The sequence below is a fragment of the Pseudophryne corroboree genome, chromosome 6, assembly GCF_028390025.1.
Source record: "Pseudophryne corroboree isolate aPseCor3 chromosome 6, aPseCor3.hap2, whole genome shotgun sequence".
NCBI classification, from domain to species: Eukaryota; Metazoa; Chordata; class Amphibia; order Anura; family Myobatrachidae; genus Pseudophryne; species Pseudophryne corroboree.
This window is the reverse complement of record NC_086449.1, coordinates 241,801,924-241,817,656: the sequence shown is the minus strand read 5'-3', so window position 1 is coordinate 241,817,656 and position 15,733 is coordinate 241,801,924.

Sequence of the window (15,733 nt, the reverse complement as noted above, 5' to 3'; positions counted from 1 at the left end):
ACACAACAGTACCCCCAATTCAAATTACGCCACACAGTACTGCAACTTTATTCACATTTTATCATGCAATAGTGTCCCTAATTCACTTTACATCACACTGTAGTAATACTTTACCTTATATACGTTACTCCTCAGTAGTGCCCCTTATTCACATTACATCACACCGCATTGCCCATTATTCACATTACACCACACTATATTGCTCTTTATTCACATCAGACCACACAGCAGTGGCCTTTCTACATGTTACACTACACAGTAGAGCACCTTATACACATAATGCCACACATTAGTAATGCCTTTATACACATAATACCACACAGTAATGCTCCACACATATGACACACATATTAAATGTCCTTATAAACATAATGTGCCTTACACATTATGCCAACCTTTATTAATGCCCTTATACACATAATGCCTATTTACTGTGTGCGACTGTGGCTGTATCTGCATATGAAATGCTACACATAGAATATAGGCATGCTGCATATCATTTTAATCAACAGAAGCTGCTTGTGCCCCTAGGCATTTGCCTCATTTTCCTATGCCTAGGGCCGACTCTGAGGCCCACTCTATATAGAGTGTTTAGTAGTCCTCTGACCTCCCTGTTATTGGATGGTCTCCATATACTTTAAGAGCACTGACCCCGAGTGATCTGAATGACTCCATAGAACAAAATAATGTGTAATTTAGGATTTTTAGAAAGTCATACTTAAATCTAGTTGGGGATTAAATAAGTGCATGTGATAAAATTGTCTCTCAACAGTTAGTAACAATATTATAAATTAAATACGTAATGTATTTTTAAGAAATGTTATTAATATAAATCCTTTTATACAATATGTGATGGATCGATAGTATTAATGTTTCTACAGTATTAAGTAATTGGCTGGGTATTAAGGATTGTTTTTATATTTTGTAGTATATTATATTTTGACTTCCTGAGTAGGAGGAGCTGGGAACGTATCCTGGGCATGTATATCGGCCAGTAAAAAGCATAAATAAAACCGGAAGCGGTCACTAAAGATTGCCACGGGAAAGCACCACAAATACGAGTCGAATGCAAATCATAAAAGGCTAGGAGGAAGCCTATGACTGGGATAATTCCACACAGCAATGTCTGTTTGTGTGATTATGAAACTAATTAACTGGGTTTAAAAGAACGCTTAGGTGCTCTGAGATGCATTCTGTATGAGGAATGCGGAAGCCTCTTACAATCAATTACTTTTGGACACAATAACTGGCTGACTGGTAACAGACTCCAAATAATTATTGCCCCATGACTAAGTTTATGAGGATTGCCCAATAATAGAGAGGTAGGAGGACTTATTAGTTCCCCTATAAGGTGGAGGATATAGCTGCTGTATTGTCTGCATGTATGTGACTAATCCGACTAAAAATAAGGCTTATATAATTGATGCAAAATACCCCGACCAGCCTGCATAAGGAAAAACCAGTAAACTGGGAAGCAGGAGGAATGATAAGTGCTCCACAGAGTGGAAATGTGAGCCACTGAACGCTTTGCATGATAATGTATGTGACTTAGTGGTCTGTTCATGAAACAGTGAAAAGTGTGGAGAAGTCGTGGAGAAGTTGCCCATGGCAACCAATCAGCTGCTATGTGTAATTTTATAGAATGCATTTTAAAAAATGTTACCTCAATGATTGGTTGCCATGGGCAACTTCTCCACTGGCTCACTTCTCCATACTTTTCACTGCTTCATGAATAGACCCCTAACTCTACTAACAAATCAGTGCATAATTATATCAGACCCCCTGACTGGTACAGTGTATCCTGAAAGTATTCACAACGCTTCACTTTTTCCACATTTTGTTATGTTACAGCCTTATTACAAAATGGAATAAATTAATTTTTTTCCTGAAAATTCTACGCACAATACCCCATAATGACAACGTGAAAAAAAGTTTTTGGAGATTTTTGCAAATTTATTAAAAATAAAAAACTAAGAAATCACATGTACAGAAATATTCACAGCCTTTGTCATGAAGCTCAAAATTGAGCTCAAGTGCATTCTGTTTCCACTGATCATCCTTGAGATGTTCCTACAGTTTAATTGGAGTCCAGCTGTGGTAAATTCAGTTGATTGGACATAATTTGGAAAGGTACACACCTGTCTATATAAGGTCCCACACTTGACAGTGCATGACTGAGCACAAACCAAGCATGAAGTCAAATGAATTGTCTGTAGACCTCCACGACAGGATTGATTTGAGGCACAAATCTGGGGAATGGTACAGAAAAATATCTGCTGCTTTGAAGGTCCCAATGAGAACAGTGGCCTCCATCATTCGTAAATGGAAGAAGTTCAGAACCACCAGGACTCTTCTTAGAGCTGGCCGGCCGTCTAAACTGAGTGATTGGGCTAATCAGGGAGGTGACCAAGAACCCGATGGTCACTCTGTCAGAGCTACAGCATTCCTTTGTGGAGAGAGGAGAACCTTCCAGAAGGATAACCATCTCTGCAGCAATCCACCAATCAGGCCTGTATGGTAGAGTGGCCAGACGGAAGCCACTCCTTAGTAAGAAGCACATGGCAGCCTGCCTGGAGTTTGCCAAAATGCACCTGAAGGACTCTCAGACCATGAGAAACAAAATTCTATGGTCTGATGAGACAAAGATTTAACTCTTTGGCGTGTTTGGAGGAAACAAGGCACCTCTCATCAGCAGGCCGATTCCATCCCTACAGTGAAGCATGATAGTGGCAGGATCATGCTGTGGGGATGTTTTTCCGTGGCAGGAACTGGGAGACTAGTCAGGATGGAGGGAAAGATGAATGCAGCAATGTACAGAGATATCCCGGATGAAAACCTGCTTCCAGAGCGATCTTGACCTCAGACTGGGGTGATGGTTCATCTTTCAGCAGGACAATAACCATAAGCACACAGACAAGATATCAAAGGAGTGGCTTCAGGACAACTCTGTGAATGTCCTTGAGTGGCCCAGCCAGTGGGCAGATTTGAATCCGATTGAACATCTCTGGAGAGATCTGAAAATGTCTGTGCACCAACGTTTCCCATCCAACCTGATGGAGCTTGAGAGGTGCTGCAAAGAGGAATGGGCGAAACTGCCCAAAGATAGGTGTGCCAAACTTGTGGCATCATATTCAAAAAGACTTGAGGCTGTAATTGCTGGCAAAGGTGCATCAAGAAAGTATTAAGAAAAGGCTGTGAATACTTATGTACATGTGATATCTTAGTTTCTTATTTTTAATAAATTTGCAAATCTCAAAACAACTTTTTCTCTGACGTCCTAGTGGATGCTGGGGACTCCGAAAGGACCATGGGGAATAGCGGCTCCGCAGGAGACTGGGCACAAAAGTAAAAGCTTTAAGACTACCTGGTGTGCACTGGCTCCTCCCCCCTATGACCCTCCTCCAAGCCTCAGTTAGATTTTTGTGCCCGAACGAGAAGGGTGCAGTCTAGGTGGCTCTCCTGAGCTGCTTAGAAAAAAGTTTAACAGCCTCTTCCCAGGAACAGAAGCCCTCCCCCGCTTCTGCCAAGTCCTCAGCATGACGCTGGGGCCTTACAAGCGGACTCAGGCGCGGTGGGGGCCCGTCTCAAGAATTTCAGCGCGCAGTGGGCTCACTCGCAAGTGGACCCCTGGATCCTGCAGGTAGTATCTCAGGGGTACAAATTGGAATTCGAGACGTCTCCCCCTCGCCGGTTCCTGAAGTCTGCTTTACCAACGTCTCCCCCCGACAGGGAGGCGGTATTGGAAGCCATTCACAAGCTGTATTCCCAGCAGGTGATAATCAAGGTACCCCTCCTACAACAGGGAAAGGGGTATTATTCCACGCTGTTTGTGGTACCGAAGCCGGACGGCTCGGTGAGACCTATTTTAAATCTGAAATCCTTGAACACTTACATACAAAGGTTCAAATTCAAGATGGAATCACTCAGAGCAGTGATAGCGAACCTGGAAGAAGGGGACTATATGGTGTCTCTGGACATCAAGGATGCTTACCTCCATGTCCCAATTTGCCCTTCTCACCAAGGGTACCTCAGGTTTGTGGTACAGAACTGTCACTATCAGTTTCAGACGCTGCCGTTTGGATTGTCCACGGCACCCCGGGTCTTTACCAAGGTAATGGCCGAAATGATGATTCTTCTTCGAAGAAAAGGCGTCTTAATTATCCCTTACTTGGACGATCTCCTGATAAGGGCAAGGTCCAGAGAACAGTTAGAGGTCGGAGTAGCACTATCTCAAGTAGTACTACGACAGCACGGATGGATTCTAAATATTCCAAAATCGCAGCTGATTCCGACGACACGTCTGCTGTTCCTAGGGATGATTCTGGACACAGTACAGAAAAAGGTGTTTCTCCCGGAGGAGAAAGCCAGGGAGTTATCCGACCTAGTCAGGAACCTCCTAAAACCAGGCCAAGTGTCAGTGCATCAATGCACAAGGGTCCTGGGAAAAATGGTGGCTTCTTACGAAGCGATTCCATTCGGCAGACTCCACGCAAGAACTTTTCAGTGGGATCTGCTGGACAAATGGTCCGGATCGCATCTTCAAATGCATCAGCGGATAACCCTGTCTCCAAGGACAAGGGTGTCTCTCCTGTGGTGGTTGCAGAGTGCTCATCTTCTAGAGGGCCGCAGATTCGGCATTCAGGACTGGGTCCTGGTGACCACGGATGCCAGCCTGAGAGGCTGGGGAGCAGTCACACAGGGAAGAAATTTCCAGGGCTTGTGGTCAAGCATGGAAACGTCAATTCACATAAATATCCTGGAACTAAGGGCCATTTACAATGCCCTAAGTCAGGCAAGGCCTCGGCTTCAGGGTCAGCCGGTGCTGATCCAGTCGGACAACATCACGGCAGTCGCCCACGTAAACAGACAGGGCGGCACAAGAAGCAGGAGGGCAATGACGGAAGTTGCAAGGATTCTTCGCTGGGCGGAAAATCATGTGATAGCACTGTCAGCAGTGTTCATTCCGGGAGTGGACAACTGGGAAGCAGACTTCCTCAGCAGACACGATCTCCACCCGGGGGAGTGGGGACTTCACCCAGAAGTCTTCCACATGATTGTGAACCGTTGGGAAAAACCAAAGGTGGACATGATGGCGTCCCGCCTCAACAAAAAACTGGACAGATATTGCGCCAGGTCAAGGGACCCTCAGGCAATAGCTGTGGACGCTCTGGTAACACCGTGGGTGTACCAGTCAGTGTATGTGTTCCCTCCTCTGCCTCTCATACCCAAGGTACTGAGAATCATAAGAAGGAGAGGAGTAAGGACTATACTCGTGGCTCCGGATTGGCCAAGAAGGACTTGGTACCCGGAACTTCAAGAGATGCTCACGGAAGACCCGTGGCCTCTACCTCTAAGAAAGGACCTGCTCCAGCAGGGACCATGTCTGTTCCAAGACTTACCGCGGCTGCGTTTGACGGCATGGCGGTTGAACGCCGGATCCTGAAGGAAAAAGGCATTCCGGATGAAGTCATCCCTACCCTGATCAAAGCCAGGAAGGATGTAACTGTGCAACATTATCACCGTATTTGGCGTAAATATGTTGCGTGGTGTGAGGCCAGGAAGGCCCCTACAGAGGAATTTCAACTGGGTCGTTTCCTGCATTTCCTGCAAACAGGACTGTCTATGGGCCTAAAATTAGGGTCCATTAAGGTTCAAATTTCGGCCCTGTCAATATTCTTCCAAAAAGAACTAGCTTCAGTTCCTGAAGTTCAGACGTTTGTCAAGGGGGTACTGCATATACAGCCTCCTTTTGTGCCTCCAGTGGCACCTTGGGATCTCAATGTAGTTTTGGGGTTCCTAAAATCACATTGGTTTGAACCACTCACCACTGTGGACTTAAAATATCTCACATGGAAAGTGGTAATGCTGTTAGCCCTGGCCTCAGCCAGGCGTGTCTCAGAATTGGCGGCTTTATCCTATAAAAGCCCTTACCTAATTTTTCATACGGACAGGGCAGAATTGAGGACTCGTCCTCAATTCCTCCCTAAGGTGGTTTCAGCATTTCACTTAAACCAGCCTATTGTGGTGCCTGCGGCTACTAGGGACTTGGAGGATTCCAAGTTGCTGGACGTAGTCAGGGCCCTGAAAATATATGTTTCCAGGACGGCTGGAGTCAGAAAATCTGACTCGCTGTTTATCCTGTATGCAACCCAACAAGCTGGGTGCTCCTGCTTCTAAGCAGACTATTGCTCGTTGGATTTGTAGTACAATTCAGCTTGCACATTCTGTGGCAGGCCTGCCACAGCCAAAATCTGTAAAAGCCCATTCCACACGGAAAGTGGGCTCATCTTGGGCGGCTGCCCGAGGGGTCTCGGCTTTACAACTTTGCCGAGCAGCTACTTGGTCAGGGGCAAACACGTTTGCTAAATTCTACAAATTTGATACCCTGGCTGAGGAGGACCTGGAGTTCTCTCATTCGGTGCTGCAGAGTCATCCGCACTCTCCCGCCCGTTTGGGAGCTTTGGTATAATCCCCATGGTCCTTTCGGAGTCCCCAGCATCCACTAGGACGTCAGAGAAAATAAGAATTTACTTACCGATAATTCTATTTCTCATAGTCCGTAGTGGATGCTGGGCGCCCATCCCAAGTGCGGATTGTCTGCAATACTTGTACATAGTTTTTGTTACAAAAAATCGGGTTATTATTGTTGTGAGCCATCTTTTCAGAGGCTCCTCTGTTATCATGCTGTTAACTGGGTTCAGATCACAAGTTGTACGGTGTGATTGGTGTGGCTGGTATGAGTCTTACCCGGGATTCAAAATCCTTCCTTATTGTGTACGCTCGTCCGGGCACAGTATCCTAACTGAGGCTTGGAGGAGGGTCATAGGGGGAGGAGCCAGTGCACACCAGGTAGTCTTAAAGCTTTTACTTTTGTGCCCAGTCTCCTGCGGAGCCGCTATTCCCCATGGTCCTTTCGGAGTCCCCAGCATCCACTACGGACTATGAGAAATAGAATTATCGGTAAGTAAATTCTTATTTTTCACATTGTCATTATGGGGTATTGTGTGTAGAATTTTGATGGAAAAAAAGAATTTTTTCCATATTGGAGTAAGGCTGTAACATAACAACATGTGGAAAAAGTGAAGCACTGTGAATACTTTCCGGATGCACTGTATATAAGGAGACTATCCAATAACCGGGAGGTCGGAGAACTACTAAACACTCTATAGGGGTGTGGTATGTTTCCCTGGGGCATGGGATCCCAGCGCCCAGCATAATGGCGCCGGGATCCCGATCACTGGAATGCCGGAGGCGGGCTGTGCACAAAAGAGCCCCTTGCGGTTTTGCTGCGCTCGCCACACTGCGGGCACGCTGGTGCTCTATGCGCACCACGCTATTTATTCTCCCTCCTGGGGTGTCGAGGATACCCCAAGTGGGAGAATACTTGTCGGTATACCGGGGGTCAGGACTCCAGCGTCGGTATGGTGAACGCCAGGAACGCGACAGCCGGCATATCAAGTGCCACCCCTCTACAGAGTAGGTATAACAATTAGAGACTGTAGATGGTATATGACTTTTTATACTAACAAATGCAATAATTATTCCTTCAGCATGTGGAATTTGTTTTTGTTTTTTTTGTTTTTTTTAAATCTGACCTATTTAGGAGTATGAAAAGTTTGCAACAAAAATTGTTATGCACAGTCAATATATTTCTTGCTGAAATGTTGAATTGTGGTTTTATATGATATTATTGGTTACAAATTGAATCTATATCTATTAGAGATGTGCGCTGACCCCCGTATTTTGGCTTTGGTATTTTATCTGTATCTCCCTCGTGTTTTGGATCTGTATTTAGTTTTGCCAAAACCGCCCTTGTGTGTTTTGGTTTTGGATCTGTATTTTTGTTTAAAAAAAATAATAATCATAAAAACAGCTAATAATCACAGAATTAGGGCCTGTTTTTGTTCCTACAGTATTATTAACCTCAATAACATTAAGTTCCTCTCAATTTTGACCACCTCACAGCTCATAGTATTGTTTTCATCCAGTTTAGGCTACAAGGTTGCACCAAGGTAGCTGGATGACTAAGCTAAGCTTGGATGCAGGACTACTTCTGATCATGATTAAGGATATTGACGATGAACGTGTTGGTGGTGGAGATTACAGGCACCTGCATCTAATAGAGAGAAGGGACCTAGGTGATGCTGGACTGGTTGTTGAATTTTTAGCCAAAGTTTCTGAATTTTTAAAATACTTTTGATGAATGCGCTGTAAGTGATGTAACAGGGAGGAGGTTCCTAGGTGGTCAGAGTCCCTACCTGTACTTACTATGGTTTTATAAAGGATACAGATGGCTTGAAAATTGTTGTCTGGATTTGGGTAAAAATAATTCCATACGGAAAAGGTCGTTTTTTTTTTGTCTTTTGCCCAGCCATAACAATGGGCTTTTTCATATCATGGGTAACAACTGTTTCCACTGGTGCCTGATTTACACAAACAACATCCTCATCATCAACATCCTTATTAGCGCCAGCTACACAAGCATCCTCAATTTCTATGTCAGCATGTTGACTTGTGTTGCTCATCCCCACACTCAAATGATGGAAGGAGCCTCCTCTTCGAGTACAGTATTGGAAAGGTCAGGCTCACATATGGCTCACATATGATACTTAGACTCTCCTGAGGGATTTGGGACTTTGTCATAAGAGGCAGAACCACCACTAATAAAAGAAAGGCCAAGGTCTTAGCCTTTCCTTGCCAGTTTGTGTGGTGAATGGTATATTGGCAATTTTATCTTCCTCTGTAGCTAACTTTATTTTTTATGTTTTTTTTTCTTTGCCACTGTAAAATTATATTGCTTCTTTGATTTTACATGCCCTGACTTAAGTCGTCTATGCCCTTGAGCATCGACATTAGTAGATGACGTTGACGGACTTGAATCCTCATGACTGATGGCAGCAACTGCAGTACTAGTATGTGCTTCCTGTTCTCCTCTCAATTGTTCGTTCTCCATATCTATCAACAAACATGAACCAAGTGGGGTGCAGCACACACCACAATTTGTACAAAAAATGTACCACCTACATTGTCACACATTACGTGTATGAGTACAAAATAAAATATATTACTGTGGTACCACGTTCACCCACAGTGTCACACAATACTTGTATGGGTCATAAATAGTAATCGAACACTGCAGTTTAATTTCACCAACAGTGTTGCACAATACGTGTATGAGATTAAACACTGCAGTCTGATTGGCAGTGTCACAGTAAAATAATCGTATAGTACACTGGGGATTAGCACCAACAAAATCTAGTACACTGTATGAGTACACTGATTATACAGCAGCCCCTGTATGGACAGAGAGAGTACCCCTGAACACAGCAGCCCATGACACAGGCACCTCTTTAGCAGTCCCAGCCTCTTGATGGACAAAAAAACCCTGGAGCATCCCTGGATGGACACCGCAGTGACACATCCGTTCACTACAACTTCCGCAGCCGAAGTAAAATGGCGCAATCACCAGGGCCTTATATCTCGCCTTATAAACCCTTCCAAAACCCCGAACTGGACTCAGATCCCGGCTCGGATCGCAATGTTCGGGGATGGGTCCGGATCTCTGAGAACTGGACCGGCTCATCTCTAATATATGTGTAGGTCTAACTGAATAGCAAAGGTATTTCCCATCAAGGACTGACTATAAGCTATTTGTACCTTTATGTACCATTCTTCATTTGTTTCGTTCTTTTTTCTTCTACTTTTTGCTCACTTTCTTGTCTATTTTCCAGTACCCTAGCCATGATGTCATGTTGTTTGTATTTTCTTGTTATATATACATGTAATGGACAAATTTCAATAACATACTCTATGTTCATAAATGTACCCCTGATGAAGTCTCTATGAGAGCAAACACGTTGGGGTAAGCTTGCTTTCTGTGATCCCCAACATTCAGTGATAATAAGCGGGGAAGAAAATATTTCTGTCATAAATGGACATTGAAAACTTCCTGTACAAGAAAAAAAAATTGTACAAGTTTTTTTTATAGGTTTTATGACTCTGTTTTAATAAATGTTGATTATGGTAAATACTGCTTCTGTGTATTAAGGTGTTCAGAAACTCTGTTTTCATTCTTTGGGGCTAGGTAGGTCCAAAGCTGACTTTAAAAACGAATGCCCTTATTTATCAATGAGTGATAAATTTCTCTGTGAGTGATAAATTGCACCAGCCAATCTGCTCCTAACTATCATTTTTCAAAACCATCCTGTGACATGGAAGTTAGGAGCGGATTGGCTGGTGCAATTTGTCACTCACAGTGAAATTTATCACTCATTGATAAATAAGGGCAAATGGGCGAAAACTCATTATTGTTTGTTATTACTTGGGTTCTGACTAACAGGGAACCAACTGAAAGTTGCAGGCCAAGAAAAAATCTGATATCTCTATTAATTATATTATCTAGTTAGCACAAAATGAGGGTATTTTGTATCTATCTATCTATCTATCCAGTGTATATATATATATATATATATATATATATATATTGTAACACTGTAGGGGTGCAAGGTGCCTTTTCCTGGGGAATATGGCAGCACGCAGCAGCTGAGGAACAACACAAGTCCAGTTTCTGGTACAACTGACCCCGGACAGTTTTATTGAAACAGAAAATAAAACAAACCCCAAAATAAAAATACCTTGCCTGTCCGGCACTAACTAAACATAAGATGTTCCTAACTGTCACTAAACAAAACACAGAGTTCTTCAGTACATACTGTATAGCTTACTTGCATCAGAAAGCGTGTCTCTCACACACAGATCCTGCAGCCTTCCCAGGCAGTCTGCCCATACTAATCAGGTTAGAAGCACTATATCACTCTTACACAGCTGAAACCCTGATTAGCCCTCTGTGAGGCCAAAGACCCGAACTGGGCCCAATGTCTAGAACTCGCCTTATCTCTCTCTCAGAGCCTTTACCCAGCTTTTACAGCAAACTGAAAAGGTTCAGACAAAACAAAAAGCATTTTTCCTAGAAGTTAACATTTTCTAAAACATGTAAGACAAGAACCTGGGACAAATATACCTGCCCTCAAACACTATCCCAGTGTTCTTGTCACATATCCCCCTCCCCTGTTTCGACCTAGGGGCCGGAACACTTGTAGCCCCCAAACAGAAGATGCGAGACAATGCATCTGCGTTGGCCAATTGTGTTCCCGGTCTATGTTCGACAGTAAACTTAAAGTCCTGCAACGCTAGAAACCATCTAGTTACACGAGCATTCTTGCCTCTATTTACATACATCCATTTTAAAGGGGCATGGTCTGTCACTAGTCTGAATTGTCTACCCAAGAGGTAATATCTCAAGGTATCTAGTGCCCACTTAATGGCCAAAGCCTCCTTTTCCACAATGGCATACCTTTTTTCATGCTCATTGAGTTTCCTACTCAAATAAATGATAGGGTGTTCGTCCCCATCTCTGGTTTGGGACAGCACAGCACCTATCCCTACCTCTGAGGCATCTGTCTGTACCACAAATTCTTTTGAAAAATCTGGTGTTATCAACACCGGTTGTGAACACAAAGCCACTTTTAACGCTTGGAACGCCTTTTCTGCATCAGGGTTCCATTTCACCACATTTGACTGCTTCCCTTTGGTAAGGTCTGACAACGGCACCGCTGTGGTCGCAAAATTAGGAATAAACCGTCTATAGTACCCAGTAATTCCCAAAAAAGCCCTTACCTGTTTTTTATTCACTGGACGAGGCCAGTTTTGAATAGCATCAACTTTATTCAATTGGGGCCTAATCAGACCTCTGCCTATGGTGAAGCCCAAGTATTTGACCTCCTCCATTGCGAGGCAGCACTTCTTTGGGTTAGCAGTTAACCCTGCCTCTCTGATTGAGTCCAGTACTGCTTGTACTTTAACCAAATGTGACCCCCAGTCTGTACTGTGAATTACCACATCATCCAAATAGGCAGCTGCATATTTTCTATGGGGCCTCAAAATTTTATCCATCGCCCATTGAAAGGTTGCTGGAGCCCCATGCAACCCAAAGGGTAACATCTTATACTGGTACAGCCCCTCCGGAACCGAAAAGGCTGTTTTTTCTTTGGCGCTATCAGATAAAGGTATTTGCCAGTAACCTTTGGTCAGGTCCAATGTGGTGAGAAACCTGGCTGTTCCCAGCCTTTCTACAAGCTCATCCACACGGGGCATGGGGTATGCGTCAAACTTGGACACCTCATTTAACTTACGAAAGTCATTACAGAAGCGTATGCTACCGTCGGGCTTCGGGATGAGCACTATGGGACTGGACCACTCACTGTTAGACTCCTCTATGACTCCAAGTTCTAACATGGTTTTAACTTCCTTAGAAATAGCTTCTCGCTGAGCTTCAGGAATCCTATATGGCTTTAAATGAACCCTGACCCCTGGTTCTGTGACAATGTCATGTTTTATTATGGTCGTTCGGCCAGGCAGCTCTGAAAATACCTCCCTATTTTGGATGAGAAATTCTTTAACCTGATTGTTCTGATCAGCTGATAATGTCTCTGACACCTTCACTGCGGGAAGCAACCGGGGTGAAGACACCGAAGGGCAAGGCTCCGCTGACAGAGACAACCTATCTTTCCAGGGTTTGATTAAGTTAACATGGTAGATCTGTTCGGGTTTTCTCTTTCCCGGCTGGTATACTTTGTAATTAACCTCATTCACTTTTTCCCTAATCTCAAATGGACCCTGCCATTTAGCTAGGAATTTGCTTTCCACAGTGGGTACCAAAACAAGAACTCTATCTCCAGGAGCAAATTCCCGTATCTTGGCACTCCGGTTATAGACCCTCTGTTGAGCACTTTGGGCCTGTTCCATGTGCTCTCTGACAACAGGTACCACGGCTGCAATCCTATCCTGCATTTGTGTTACATGCTCAATAACGCTTCTATAAGGAGTGGGCTGTCCTTCCCACGTCTCTTTGGCAACATCCAACAGCCCTCTGGGGTGTCTACCATACAACAAATCAAATGGAGAAAACCCCGTAGAGGACTGAGGAACTTCTCTGATGGCCATTAACAAGTAGGGCAACAAACAATCCCAGTTTTTCCCATCTCTCTCAACAACCTTTTTTAACATACTTTTTAATGTTTTATTAAACCTTTCCACCAACCCGTCAGTTTGGGGATGGTAGATGGACGTCCTGAGGTGAGTGACCTTAAATAACTTGCATAATTCTTTCATGATCCTTGACATAAATGGAGTACCTTGGTCAGTCAAAATTTCTTTTGGTATTCCCACTCTACTAAATACCTGCACCAGCTCCCTAGCTATCGCCTTGGTTGTGATAGTGCGTAAAGGGACAGCCTCAGGATATCGAGTGGCATAGTCCATAATTACCAGGATATACTGATGGCCCCGAGCAGACTTTAACAAGGGCCCCACGAGATCCATGGCTATTCTGTCAAACGGGACCTCTATAATAGGCATGGGAACTAGTGGGCTCCTGAAATGGGGTCTAGGGGCATGATACTGGCATTCAGGACAGGAAGAACAATATTCAGACACTTCTTTATAAACCCCTGGCCAAAAGAACCTTTGTAAAACTCTTTCAGTGGTTTTTTCTGCCCCTAAATGTCCTGCGGTAACGTGACTATGAGCTAAATCTAGTACCGTTCTCCGATAAGGCTGGGGAACTACCAGCTGTTCCACCACATCCTCACCCCTTTTGACAATGTGGTACAAGAGCTCATTACAGATGGCCATGTGGGGATACGTAACCCTGTCACCTGGTACCACAGGTTCCCCATTAACAATCTTAACATTCTCTCTAGCCTTTATTAAGGTAGGATCCTTTAACTGTTCAGACGCAAACAGATCCTTCTTTACCTCCAGGTCAGGCACGCTTTCAGTTCTAACTACTATGTCTCTGTTCCCGGCAAGAGGGTCCTCACTGGACTCCCCATCTGTCACTTCCCCAGCCAAACTAGCAAAAGGCAAAGGGCCAGAAAGTTCCGAAGACCCACGTACATCCAAAAAATCACCGGTATTATCAACTGGCTTTTTACTTCTCACATCTGTTGATAACCGTGATTCCCACAGTTTCCAAAAATGAGGAAAATCCCTCCCTATTATGGCCTCATGCACCAAGGTAGGGACCAGTCCCACTTTAACCATTGCTGACCCACAACAAGTTTCTATATTCACCTCAGCAGTGGCATAATATTGGGTATCCCCATGTATGCAAGTTACCCCAATAGGTATTTGCTGGACCTTTAAGGGGTTCACTAACCCAGCTTTCACGAGGGTAACTAAACTTCCTGAATCTAGCAAGGCCTCTACCCGGTTACCTTCTAAGAACACATCACACATTTGTTTTTCCAGCTCAGGTGAAGGTACCACAGTACAGGCTAACCTAGCAAAGAAAGACATTCTGCGACATTCAAAGGCAGCATCACATTGCATGGGTTCTTGCGTGACTGGGCAATTGGCAATAACATGACCTGGCATACCACACCTAAAACATTTAACCACACGATTATCAACCCATTTGGGCAGCATAGACCGTTCTAGCCCCATTGGCCTGTTTCCAGGGCCAGTGTTTACAGTCTCTCCAGCCTTGCGTTCTCTTAACCGCCCAGCAACGTTTTCCCACGGAACAGTCTTACCAGTCTTTACTGAAGGGCGCTGTCGAGGATCTATGGGTTGCTGGGTGGTCATCAGTAGTTCCTCTGCTGCCAAATACCTCTCTACCATGTCCACTAATTGGTCAGCAGTACCCGGGTTTCCATGGCTCACCCACTTGCGCAGGACCATGGGCAAAGATCTCAAGTAGCGGTCCATGACGACTCTTTCCACCATCTGGGGACCAGTTAATGTCTCTGGCTGCAGCCATTTTTTTGTTAGCTGAATAAGGTCGTGCATCTGGGAGCGCGGAGGCTTCTCCATGGCATACAGCCAACGGTGCACCCGTTGTGCTCGTACTGACAGCGTGACTCCCAGGCGGGTCAGGATCTCAGTCTTTAGTTTATCATAGTCCCGAGCCTCAGCAGGGCTTAAATCAAAGTAAGCTTTTTGGGGCTCACCTGACAGGAAAGGTGCCAGCAGACTGGCCCACTGTGCTTTCGGCCAGTTCTCACGCTCGGCAGTCCTTTCAAACGTGGTCAGATAGGCCTCCACATCATCAGCCTCTGTCATTTTCTGCAGGAAGTGACTGGCTCGTATAGAACTAGAGCTGGTTGGAGCACTGACGGCCACATCTCCAACCCGAGCTGCAAGTCTCTGCACCACTTCTGCTAAGGCCTCTCTATCCTGACGCTGTAGTCTCCAATTTTCCTCCATTGCCACCTGCTGCTGTCGGTTGGCCTCCTGCTGAGCCGCTGTAGCTTGCAGCAAGGCTTTAAGCAGATCCTCCATGTCAACAGATTTTTCAGGCGGCTTTGCAGCTGCTTTCACCCAGGACATATATCAAACCCTCAGGGGTGAGTCTCAGTAACTTCACACTGGGCTGTATCTGCATAAACCACCGTTTTCTGCAGGCCTCACAAAGCTGCTGCTTTCACTTATGCGCAGAACGGCTTGCTCGCATTCTCCACCAAGTTGTAACACTGTAGGGGTGCAAGGTGCCTTTTCCTGGGGAATATGGCAGCACGCAGCAGCTGAGGAACAACACAAGTCCAGTTTCTGGTACAACTGACCCCGGCCAGTTTTATTGAAACAGAAAATAAAACAAACCCCAAAATAAAAATACCTTGCCTGTCCGGCACTAACTAAACATAAGATGTTCCTAACTGTCACTAAACAAAAC